Here is an 11868-nt window from a genome sequence, read left to right as displayed (position 1 = left end):
AATGCCACCACTTCCTTGTATGGTCAGCCTGAGCAGCACTAATCTTCACACAGCTTTGTAGGAGTCGACTGAAGTTTCTTGAGCCAGCATCAGTTTGCTTTAGAAGTCTTCAGTAAAAGTTGCCTGTGAGAATCTATAAAGGACATGAGAAAGCAGCTTTTTGCATCCTGTGTTGCTGAATTTTCTCCACAGGAAGTGGGGAAAGCCCCTTCCTTTCCCTCTTGGTCGTTTTTTTCCCCCGAGAATAAATTCACGCCACCTGCTTCCTGTCAGCTCTTTGACGACTTGAAACACTTTCACTGGGATTTACAGTTGGGTTGAATCTACAGCAGCAGGAAGTGTTATTTTTAACTTTCTGAGCTTGTAAAGAGGGACTGTGTGGTTCTGTGAGAATGTAAAGCTCAGTCATGTGCGGCGGTGGAATTAGGAGAATGAAGGAAGTGGATTCCTCGTCTTCATGGCAGCCATTGATCGTCCGGTCACTCCTCGACATGCTGCTTCTCATCCATTAAGGCGTCACTCGTATGTGTAGGTCCGTCTGACCTCTGTGTGACTTAATTTGCTGCACACATGCATGAGCCAGATGTCTCTGCCTCAGGCTTCCTCGCTGGAATGTAGGTGGGTCAGACGTGCGTTTGCCGATGCTGAACACGTTCGCTTCCTTCAGCCGCTGCAACGGCTTCAATGCTCAAATAAAAACATCTGCCTCTAATTGGAGCCAGTTGATTTTGGATGGCAGATGCGTGCCAGGCCCGACTGCGTCCCAGTCCAAGTTGTTTCAGTTTGGGGAAACTTTTGCTGGCCATTAAGCTGTCATGCTATTCGGGCTTTTCAGAACACCACCCAGCTGGGCTGGTATGTAGACTGGACGTCACTTTTGGAAACCAACTCGATTTTTGAGTTTATTCCAGATTTCCTAAGCGTAGCAAAAGAAAATGCCAAAAACATTTGAAAGCTGAACCAGTACTTGCCTCTTAGTTGGACTTAAATAATCTTAAAGGGGATCTATTATGGAAAATTTGGTTTTTGAACATTTTTTCCATTTGGGTCTCAACTGCTTTTAAAGATGGCACAACACTTAAAAAAAAAAACACCAGGCCATTGAGCCATTTTAGAAACCTACCAACCGTTGCCTAGCACATTTGCGCAGTTGATTTTACTGCCGTGTACAATGGCTGCTGGAAAAGACAGGTTTTGTTGTGGACTTGCCATCCAGACACCACTTTCTGTATTCTTGTTGTTTGTGCAGGAGGCTCCACTTTTGCTTTTCAAAGATATATGGTTGTAATTTTATGCATTTGTTTGCAGCCGTTTTCACGGAGTATTAATGTAGAGTTGAGTAAGCGTGGCCAGCAGCAGCTTATTTGGATTTAAAGTGAAAAGAGGCCGTAGAATGGCTCATTCTGGAAGGAGCTTAAAATGGTCAGAACTGAGCAGAATAAAATATCATTATCTAAGAAAATTGTTGACATATTTTGTGATCTATCTGAACCTGTTGAAGGAAGCCTAGTAGATCATCTTTAAGCTTCAGCGCCCCAGAATCTGGAGTCGGATCTGACCCCAGTCTGGCTGAAATGTTTGCTTGTGACTCTTGGTTCACCTTTGGCTCTCGTGCAAACAGATTTCTGCTCTCAGCTGGACTTTTGAGTTGAACTAAGAGCAGAATTTTATTTTAAGAAATAACTAAATTCAGCTGTAACCTGCTCCCCCCTCCCACCCCCCCACAATTTATCATTACAAGCTGAAAGAGCAGAAAGTGTAATTCTAGGGGTAGGAATCAAAACGACAATGTTTTCGTTTATCACAATCATTTCTGTGATGATTTATCATCCAGTACATTTTATTTTTTTTGTGAGCACGTTTTCCATGATTTCCATTCCTGGGTTTGTTCTCTATCCCAGCCCTGTCATTTTTGTCCAGCGGGAACATGATGTCACTCATGTGGCTTTGTTTACAAATTACAGTTTGCTTTCAATAAAAGCACAACGTGAAACCCAACGTTTTGCTTTTGGTCTGGACCAAACAAATGTACAAAAGGACGTCCCTGGTTTGATTAAACCCCGAGTTTGATCAGTTTGAATCCTTGTTTCTCATCCATCCAGGGTTTATCCACATAAAGACAATTTAGAGAGAAATTGGGGTAAAAAAAAAATCCTTTGTTTAGCCCAAACCGATAACTTTGAACCCTGTTTACACATTTGTGCCATAGAACAAAGCAGCTGAGCTTTAAATTAAAACCTCATTTTCAGACGACGACTCAGCTTCGTCACTGATTTCGTTTGGCACACCCTGTGCATTCCTCTGCTGTTTTGTTGCGACAGTCATCTGATGTAGGTCCACAGATGAAACTAAGCTGACTCCAGTATCAACAAACCCCTCCTCCTCCAATCCGTCTGCTCGGTGCTTTCCTAACTCCTCCTGTGGCTGCAGCGCGCCGTAATCTCTGCCTATGATAAACGCAGCATTAAAACTGACCCATTTTATCAAACGCACGCAATCCAGCACCTTAACATGCAGAGGAAGGCCAGATGCAACTAAACTGCAGACGGCTGTAAGATTTGAAGACAGTAAATCTATTAAAGATGGAATGTGACTGATTTTAGTCAGTTTTATATTTATTTTATATAAACAGGCTGGGGTTTTTTTCTAGTCTTTGATTGTTTTAAAAAGATTTTTGATAAAGATGTCAGTTGTATAATTTAGATTATAAAGGTAGGGGAAATGCTTTTGTTTTGACTCCCGTACTTGTTCAGCTTGTTTTTGGGGCTGAAATGATTGATGATGTTGAAATAATTGTCCACTAAGTTGGTGATGAATTCATCTGTAACTGGAGACTAAAACGAGACGGTTTTCTGGGGGGGAAAAGAGCAGTTATTAAACAAAAACTGTACAGAAAATGTAAACATTTTGCATTTAATTAAAGTGGCCAATTTTGTTTCCAGGTTTAAATTCTGTTAACTTTCATTCTGCATTTTCTTATGCATTTCTAACATTGAATAAAATGAGCTCAAGCACTTAAAAGAAAAATCTGCACAATGTCTTAATCCAAATAATTGATTAGTAAAATAATTTAGTTGCTGCCCTAAGGCCTAAATTAAAAAGGTGTAATCTGATGAGATAAAAGTTGATTGTTTTTCCCTGATGTAATCAATCAGTTTATTCCTGTGCAGGGATGTTTGGTGAATTTTTCCCCCGTTGTTGCCCCGTATTGTCGGCTGGTTGGGTTTTTCTTGTGATTGCATGAACAATGTGCTCAGAGTCTCTAAAGGACAACCAGTCCAGGGATTTGCTGCTCCAGCAGAACAAGAATTGCTGCAAAGAGTTTCTGTAGAACCGCTCAGGTTTGAACTGAACCGTCCTAACGGGTCGGTCCGGGTCTGGGAACAAAGCGCCCGGAGCTACACTGGACTGCCGGTTTCTGAAATGCCCAAAATGGAACCATAAATCTGTAACTGATTAAAAAAAAGTTTATTCAAAAGTACAAAGTGCGTACAGACCTGTCCAGTAAATTACTGAACATCCCGTTTATTTCAGGAACTTTATCACAAACTGAAACACACAAACTCTGTTTCTAATGATTATGATCATTTTCTACTTGCAGCTGATGAAAATTGCATTTAAAATTACATCACACCAATAAAAATTTACATTTAAAAACTAAAATGTGGGTTTAATGAAGCAAGTTTAGTACCTTCTTAAAGGGTGCTTCTATTGAGTGGCTGTGAATGAAACGAGAAAATAAATGCTTGTTGGCATTTAGAGAATTGCTGCATCGGCTAAAACCACTTTCTCCGAACGAATCAGGAGATTGATGAATATCATTATTTCCTTGAAACCTGGATTACAGCTGTTTACATATTGTTGGATTATACAAGAAACAGGATATCATCTTACTTTATTTAGTTCTTCATCCTGGTTTCTGTTCCATCTTCCTCTGTGTTTCTCCTGTAATTTTAAAGGTTAGCATGTAGCCACAGCTGCTTTAGCGTACAAATGGTTGACTAATTTGTTGAGGAAACGAAAGGTNAAATGGCGGACAGCTGGATGAATGACTGCCTGAGCACCCAACCACCGGGCTTGGCAAGTTTTCTGGGGGAAACCTTGTAATAGTGTTGGTGCAATGCCTTGGTAGTGTTTGATTAGGCTTGGACAGATTCGATTTTTGAGTTTCTTTCTTTCTGGCCGGTCGCTGTTTGGAGTTTATCAAGTTGGGATTTTAGTGTTTTTCCCTCCTGCATTTGAAGTGTTGCATACTTCCAGGTCAAACTGCAGGAGTTCACCATGAAAGTACCAGATCTCTGGTCGGTTAAGGTACATTTAACACAGATGTCCTCGTTGTTTGCATACTGGAGTACTTTGTATTATCGTACACACAATGTACCTGATCCTAATCTACCTCTATGAAAACACCAGGAAGGGGAATTCTTCCTAACTGCCTCTTGCTTTTGACATGTCATGCTTCAGTTTGCGAGACCAGCATGACGTTTCTCTCTCAGTGAGAAACGCTGAAACTTGCTGGTAACTTTCATTTCAGTCCATTTTCAACATGACAGTGCTGTTAAAAAATCAAACCTGGACTGGAGAAAAAAAATCTTATTTTTATATATTATAGATGCTGGAAATAAAAATCTTTCTCAATCCCTTAATTGAATTATTTTTGGTAATTGATTGTAAAATTGGCACATTCTGCAGACTTTTCATTTAACCACCTACGATTTATTTTACATGACTTGGAAACAAAATGAAAGATGCAAATAAGCAAATTAAAATGGGGAAAATGTTTTTATTTCCTGGAATGAATTAAGACACAATTATTTTTGTATACTCCTGATCAATTATAGCAAAAGGTATATCTACAGCTAAAAAATACTGCCTATAATCCGTTTTCCTTTTGATAATTATATACCAAGAGGTGATTGATGGCATTTTTTTTTTTTATTGTTTTACACAGAATTTGAAGCTAAATCTGCCATTTGAAGAGACCTAGAGAAAGCAGATTTGTGCACCTTGTTTGTACAGTTTTGGCTTTACTGCTGTCCTGGGTGTGGCGTTCTTTCAGCAAATGGCAGCTTTTAGAGGATGAATACTCCCGCTAACGATTAATCGATTATTAAATTAGTTGATTATTATTTTGATGGTCGACCAGTCGTTTCCTCAGCCTTAATTCCTCTTTTTACTTCTGAATTACTCTTCTTCTCGCACACCAGCAAGGATTTGCATAGGTGTGGATGTTTGCTCTGCCAGTTCCAGGACCCAACCTGTGGAAACTGAAACTCTCTCCTGGCTCTCTGACTCTTTTCAGAGTGAAGAATAAGAATAAAATCATCAACTCCTACAGTCTGTTTTTGTTTTTTCAGCAGTGGGATGAAGGGTTGATGCCCTGCTGCAGCTCTCATCACTGTGGTTTACAGGCTGGCACTTTCCTGCCTATTAGGATAAAGTGGTAGCTGCTAGCGCTGCAGTTTCAGGAACCCAGTCTGTGTCAGACTGGAACTGGGACCAGTGCTCTGTAATTATTTAACGGGTAATTTGGCCCTCTAAAAGCCTGTCTGTTGTTTACCTTCAGTTCTCTGGAAGCTCGTCATTCTGAATAAATTTTGCTGCTTCTTGTGCAGTTTTTATTTTAAAGCGTAACGTTTTGGGAAGAGGCAGCGAACGCATCTGGCCTCGGCTCGCCCCGCCCGCTCTCTGGGACGGTAACGGATCCGGCCCACAGGATATCCAGGGTTTTATTGACAAACTGTCGGCTTGTTTATCGCGAAGCGGCCAATTCACAGGAGAGCAATCGGTCTTGGATCCAGTTTTATTAAAACACGTTGGCTGTCCCAGGATTTTTTTATTTTTTTACTTTTTGTGCCAGCTGCCCCTCCTCTTTTTTTTTCTTTCTTTTTTGTACCAGTTAATCCAGTCGTCACCCACCCCCACACCTCCCAGCACCGTGCCCGAGGCTGGATCTTTGATGCAAAGCCAGACAATAGAGCTGCTGGTCTACCATTCTCTGACGACTTCATTTATATCAAACATTTACATACAAACAATGAGAATAGATGGATTTATTCTGAGATATTATTACAAATAAAATCATTTGTGTTCAGTGTTTAACTTGGCCCGTGTTGTTGCCAACGTTGGGTGTTTGTTTGCCGGGTTTCGGACAGATTGTAACCCAGTTCTGTGTAGCGTTTTGGGGCCGTCGCTCTGCCAGGAGCCGGGGTTACCTGGCGTTTTGACAGCCACTCCCTTTAAGGGATGCTGGCTTCGTCTGTTCAGCTCAGAGCTTCACTCAGCCACCTGCTTTGGAGCGGCTTTAACGGGACGCCAACATTCACTTAACACATTTGGTTAAGTCGGGCCTCTCTGACGGTTTGCTCACGTTAATGTGGCACAGGTGAGACAAAGGCAGAACTTTCCAGAATGTAATGACCGGAGCAGTTTGGTATCTCATTCACCAATCCACATTTCAGATATTATCATGCTACAGTAAGCCTGTTTATAGTTGAATCTTATAACACTGGATGATATGGCTTGAAAATAAAATCAGATTATTTTTTTAAGCCGGACAAGATTATTTTTTTTTCCCCCCCTCATTCCTTTATGTTCTCTAAAGAAAAATGTGAAAATGAAATATAAAAACACAATCTTAAAGTACTTTTGGTTACATTTCTGGTGTAATTATCTTGGTCCACTTAAATTGGAAAACACTAACTTTCTCTGTAAGAAATAGGATCTTGTTTTAAGTCAATAATTGCTTAATATTTAAGAAAAAATATTTTATATGTGAAATTATTTGCCATATTCAAAGTTAAAATGTATCAATCCAGTCAGTTTTTGGGAAATTTTGTTTCTTTTTTAATTTTAGACAGTTAAAATGTCTTCCAGCAGTAAGTGTTCTTTACAAAAGTAATGTTTATTGGATAACAGAGTGAGAACTTGCATTATTATGCCGTTATCAATATATTGCTCAAAATTAGCCTTGCAACAACGTTATCATTTATTGCAATAAATATTGGGACAATTTGTCACCCAGCTGAATTTATTGTGACAGGTCTGTGTGATGACTTATTCGTCTGAACTTGAATTAAGTTTCTTATCCTTCGTTCTCCTTCGTGTGTGTGTGTGTGTGTGTGTGTGTGTGTGTGTAACCCTCACAATAGAAACAATGCCACCACTTCCTTGTATGGTCAGCCTGAGCAGCACTAATCTTCACACAGCTTTGTAGGAGTCGACTGAAGTTTCTTGAGCCAGCATCAGTTTGCTTTAGAAGTCTTCAGTAAAAGTTGCCTGTGAGAATCTATAAAGGACATGAGAAAGCAGCTTTTTGCATCCTGTGTTGCTGAATTTTCTCCACAGGAAGTGGGGAAAGCCCCTTCCTTTCCCTCTTGGTCGTTTTTTTCCCCCGAGAATAAATTCACGCCACCTGCTTCCTGTCAGCTCTTTGACGACTTGAAACACTTTCACTGGGATTTACAGTTGGGTTGAATCTACAGCAGCAGGAAGTGTTATTTTTAACTTTCTGAGCTTGTAAAGAGGGACTGTGTGGTTCTGTGAGAATGTAAAGCTCAGTCATGTGCGGCGGTGGAATTAGGAGAATGAAGGAAGTGGATTCCTCGTCTTCATGGCAGCCATTGATCGTCCGGTCACTCCTCGACATGCTGCTTCTCATCCATTAAGGCGTCACTCGTATGTGTAGGTCCGTCTGACCTCTGTGTGACTTAATTTGCTGCACACATGCATGAGCCAGATGTCTCTGCCTCAGGCTTCCTCGCTGGAATGTAGGTGGGTCAGACGTGCGTTTGCCGATGCTGAACACGTTCGCTTCCTTCAGCCGCTGCAACGGCTTCAATGCTCAAATAAAAACATCTGCCTCTAATTGGAGCCAGTTGATTTTGGATGGCAGATGCGTGCCAGGCCCGACTGCGTCCCAGTCCAAGTTGTTTCAGTTTGGGGAAACTTTTGCTGGCCATTAAGCTGTCATGCTATTCGGGCTTTTCAGAACACCACCCAGCTGGGCTGGTATGTAGACTGGACGTCACTTTTGGAAACCAACTCGATTTTTGAGTTTATTCCAGATTTCCTAAGCGTAGCAAAAGAAAATGCCAAAAACATTTGAAAGCTGAACCAGTACTTGCCTCTTAGTTGGACTTAAATAATCTTAAAGGGGATCTATTATGGAAAATTTGGTTTTTGAACATTTTTTCCATTTGGGTCTCAACTGCTTTTAAAGATGGCACAACACTTAAAAAAAAAAACACCAGGCCATTGAGCCATTTTAGAAACCTACCAACCGTTGCCTAGCACATTTGCGCAGTTGATTTTACTGCCGTGTACAATGGCTGCTGGAAAAGACAGGTTTTGTTGTGGACTTGCCATCCAGACACCACTTTCTGTATTCTTGTTGTTTGTGCAGGAGGCTCCACTTTTGCTTTTCAAAGATATATGGTTGTAATTTTATGCATTTGTTTGCAGCCGTTTTCACGGAGTATTAATGTAGAGTTGAGTAAGCGTGGCCAGCAGCAGCTTATTTGGATTTAAAGTGAAAAGAGGCCGTAGAATGGCTCATTCTGGAAGGAGCTTAAAATGGTCAGAACTGAGCAGAATAAAATATCATTATCTAAGAAAATTGTTGACATATTTTGTGATCTATCTGAACCTGTTGAAGGAAGCCTAGTAGATCATCTTTAAGCTTCAGCGCCCCAGAATCTGGAGTCGGATCTGACCCCAGTCTGGCTGAAATGTTTGCTTGTGACTCTTGGTTCACCTTTGGCTCTCGTGCAAACAGATTTCTGCTCTCAGCTGGACTTTTGAGTTGAACTAAGAGCAGAATTTTATTTTAAGAAATAACTAAATTCAGCTGTAACCTGCTCCCCCCTCCCACCCCCCCACAATTTATCATTACAAGCTGAAAGAGCAGAAAGTGTAATTCTAGGGGTAGGAATCAAAACGACAATGTTTTCGTTTATCACAATCATTTCTGTGATGATTTATCATCCAGTACATTTTATTTTTTTTGTGAGCACGTTTTCCATGATTTCCATTCCTGGGTTTGTTCTCTATCCCAGCCCTGTCATTTTTGTCCAGCGGGAACATGATGTCACTCATGTGGCTTTGTTTACAAATTACAGTTTGCTTTCAATAAAAGCACAACGTGAAACCCAACGTTTTGCTTTTGGTCTGGACCAAACAAATGTACAAAAGGACGTCCCTGGTTTGATTAAACCCCGAGTTTGATCAGTTTGAATCCTTGTTTCTCATCCATCCAGGGTTTATCCACATAAAGACAATTTAGAGAGAAATTGGGGTAAAAAAAAAATCCTTTGTTTAGCCCAAACAAGTAACTTTGAACCCTGTTTACACATTTGTGCCATAGAACAAAGCAGCTGAGCTTTAAATTAAAACCTCATTTTCAGACGACGACTCAGCTTCGTCACTGATTTCGTTTGGCACACCCTGTGCATTCCTCTGCTGTTTTGTTGCGACAGTCATCTGATGTAGGTCCACAGATGAAACTAAGCTGACTCCAGTATCAACAAACCCCTCCTCCTCCAATCCGTCTGCTCGGTGCTTTCCTAACTCCTCCTGTGGCTGCAGCGCGCCGTAATCTCTGCCTATGATAAACGCAGCATTAAAACTGACCCATTTTATCAAACGCACGCAATCCAGCACCTTAACATGCAGAGGAAGGCCAGATGCAACTAAACTGCAGACGGCTGTAAGATTTGAAGACAGTAAATCTATTAAAGATGGAATGTGACTGATTTTAGTCAGTTTTATATTTATTTTATATAAACAGGCTGGGGTTTTTTTCTAGTCTTTGATTGTTTTAAAAAGATTTTTGATAAAGATGTCAGTTGTATAATTTAGATTATAAAGGTAGGGGAAATGCTTTTGTTTTGACTCCCGTACTTGTTCAGCTTGTTTTTGGGGCTGAAATGATTGATGATGTTGAAATAATTGTCCACTAAGTTGGTGATGAATTCATCTGTAACTGGAGACTAAAACGAGACGGTTTTCTGGGGGGGAAAAGAGCAGTTATTAAACAAAAACTGTACAGAAAATGTAAACATTTTGCATTTAATTAAAGTGGCCAATTTTGTTTCCAGGTTTAAATTCTGTTAACTTTCATTCTGCATTTTCTTATGCATTTCTAACATTGAATAAAATGAGCTCAAGCACTTAAAAGAAAAATCTGCACAATGTCTTAATCCAAATAATTGATTAGTAAAATAATTTAGTTGCTGCCCTAAGGCCTAAATTAAAAAGGTGTAATCTGATGAGATAAAAGTTGATTGTTTTTCCCTGATGTAATCAATCAGTTTATTCCTGTGCAGGGATGTTTGGTGAATTTTTCCCCCGTTGTTGCCCCGTATTGTCGGCTGGTTGGGTTTTTCTTGTGATTGCATGAACAATGTGCTCAGAGTCTCTAAAGGACAACCAGTCCAGGGATTTGCTGCTCCAGCAGAACAAGAATTGCTGCAAAGAGTTTCTGTAGAACCGCTCAGGTTTGAACTGAACCGTCCTAACGGGTCGGTCCGGGTCTGGGAACAAAGCGCCCGGAGCTACACTGGACTGCCGGTTTCTGAAATGCCCAAAATGGAACCATAAATCTGTAACTGATTAAAAAAAAGTTTATTCAAAAGTACAAAGTGCGTACAGACCTGTCCAGTAAATTACTGAACATCCCGTTTATTTCAGGAACTTTATCACAAACTGAAACACACAAACTCTGTTTCTAATGATTATGATCATTTTCTACTTGCAGCTGATGAAAATTGCATTTAAAATTACATCACACCAATAAAAATTTACATTTAAAAACTAAAATGTGGGTTTAATGAAGCAAGTTTAGTACCTTCTTAAAGGGTGCTTCTATTGAGTGGCTGTGAATGAAACGAGAAAATAAATGCTTGTTGGCATTTAGAGAATTGCTGCATCGGCTAAAACCACTTTCTCCGAACGAATCAGGAGATTGATGAATATCATTATTTCCTTGAAACCTGGATTACAGCTGTTTACATATTGTTGGATTATACAAGAAACAGGATATCATCTTACTTTATTTAGTTCTTCATCCTGGTTTCTGTTCCATCTTCCTCTGTGTTTCTCCTGTAATTTTAAAGGTTAGCATGTAGCCACAGCTGCTTTAGCGTACAAATGGTTGACTAATTTGTTGAGGAAACGAAAGGTGTCCCCCCCCCCTCTCCCCAAGGTCAAAATTAACTTTACAGAGGCTCTGCGCGTCTTGACAAAGACTCTGGTTCTGCTCATTTCTGCTACTGAAACGGCCTCATATCGTCATTGGATGAATCTATGTTCAATCTCTACGTCTGACTTTTCTTTTTTGTAGCCAAGATACTAAAGCTTAGACTGGTGAGAAAAATCAGGAGAATAAAGTTACGTAAATGTGTGTTAAATGATTGACAACCTTTCTCAACTTAACCAGGCTTTTTTTTATTAAAGAACAGATTCAAGACTCAAGAAATTAGACAAACACCTTATAGCTATGGCTAAGCTTTACTTGAATAAACTGTTATGAAATGTATTTTGTAATTCTGCTCACATAAATTCTTCACCACAGCTTCCTCCGGTGCATTTTCCTTCCAGATTTCCTCCTTGTTTTATCCCTGTTTTTCTGCACAATCACTTACAGAAACATTAGGAAGACATTTATTTATATTTCAGCAAATTGAAATGTAAATCGGACTGCAAAAACACAAAATCTTGCCAAGTATTTTTGGTCTAGTTTCATGAGAAAATATCTTAGTTTTGTCTTCTTTCAAATGTTCCAAGTAACTTTTCAACAAGATGTAGGAGTTTGTAAGTAAATAATCCCTTAATATTGATTTAAAAAGTCCTCCTTCCATGGGGAAATAT

This window comes from Poecilia latipinna, unplaced genomic scaffold, assembly GCF_001443285.1.
Source record: "Poecilia latipinna isolate Pla-1442-1.1 unplaced genomic scaffold, P_latipinna-1.0 Scaffold3598, whole genome shotgun sequence".
In the NCBI taxonomy this organism is placed as follows: Eukaryota; Metazoa; Chordata; class Actinopteri; order Cyprinodontiformes; family Poeciliidae; genus Poecilia; species Poecilia latipinna.
This window is presented reverse-complemented; position numbering follows the sequence as displayed.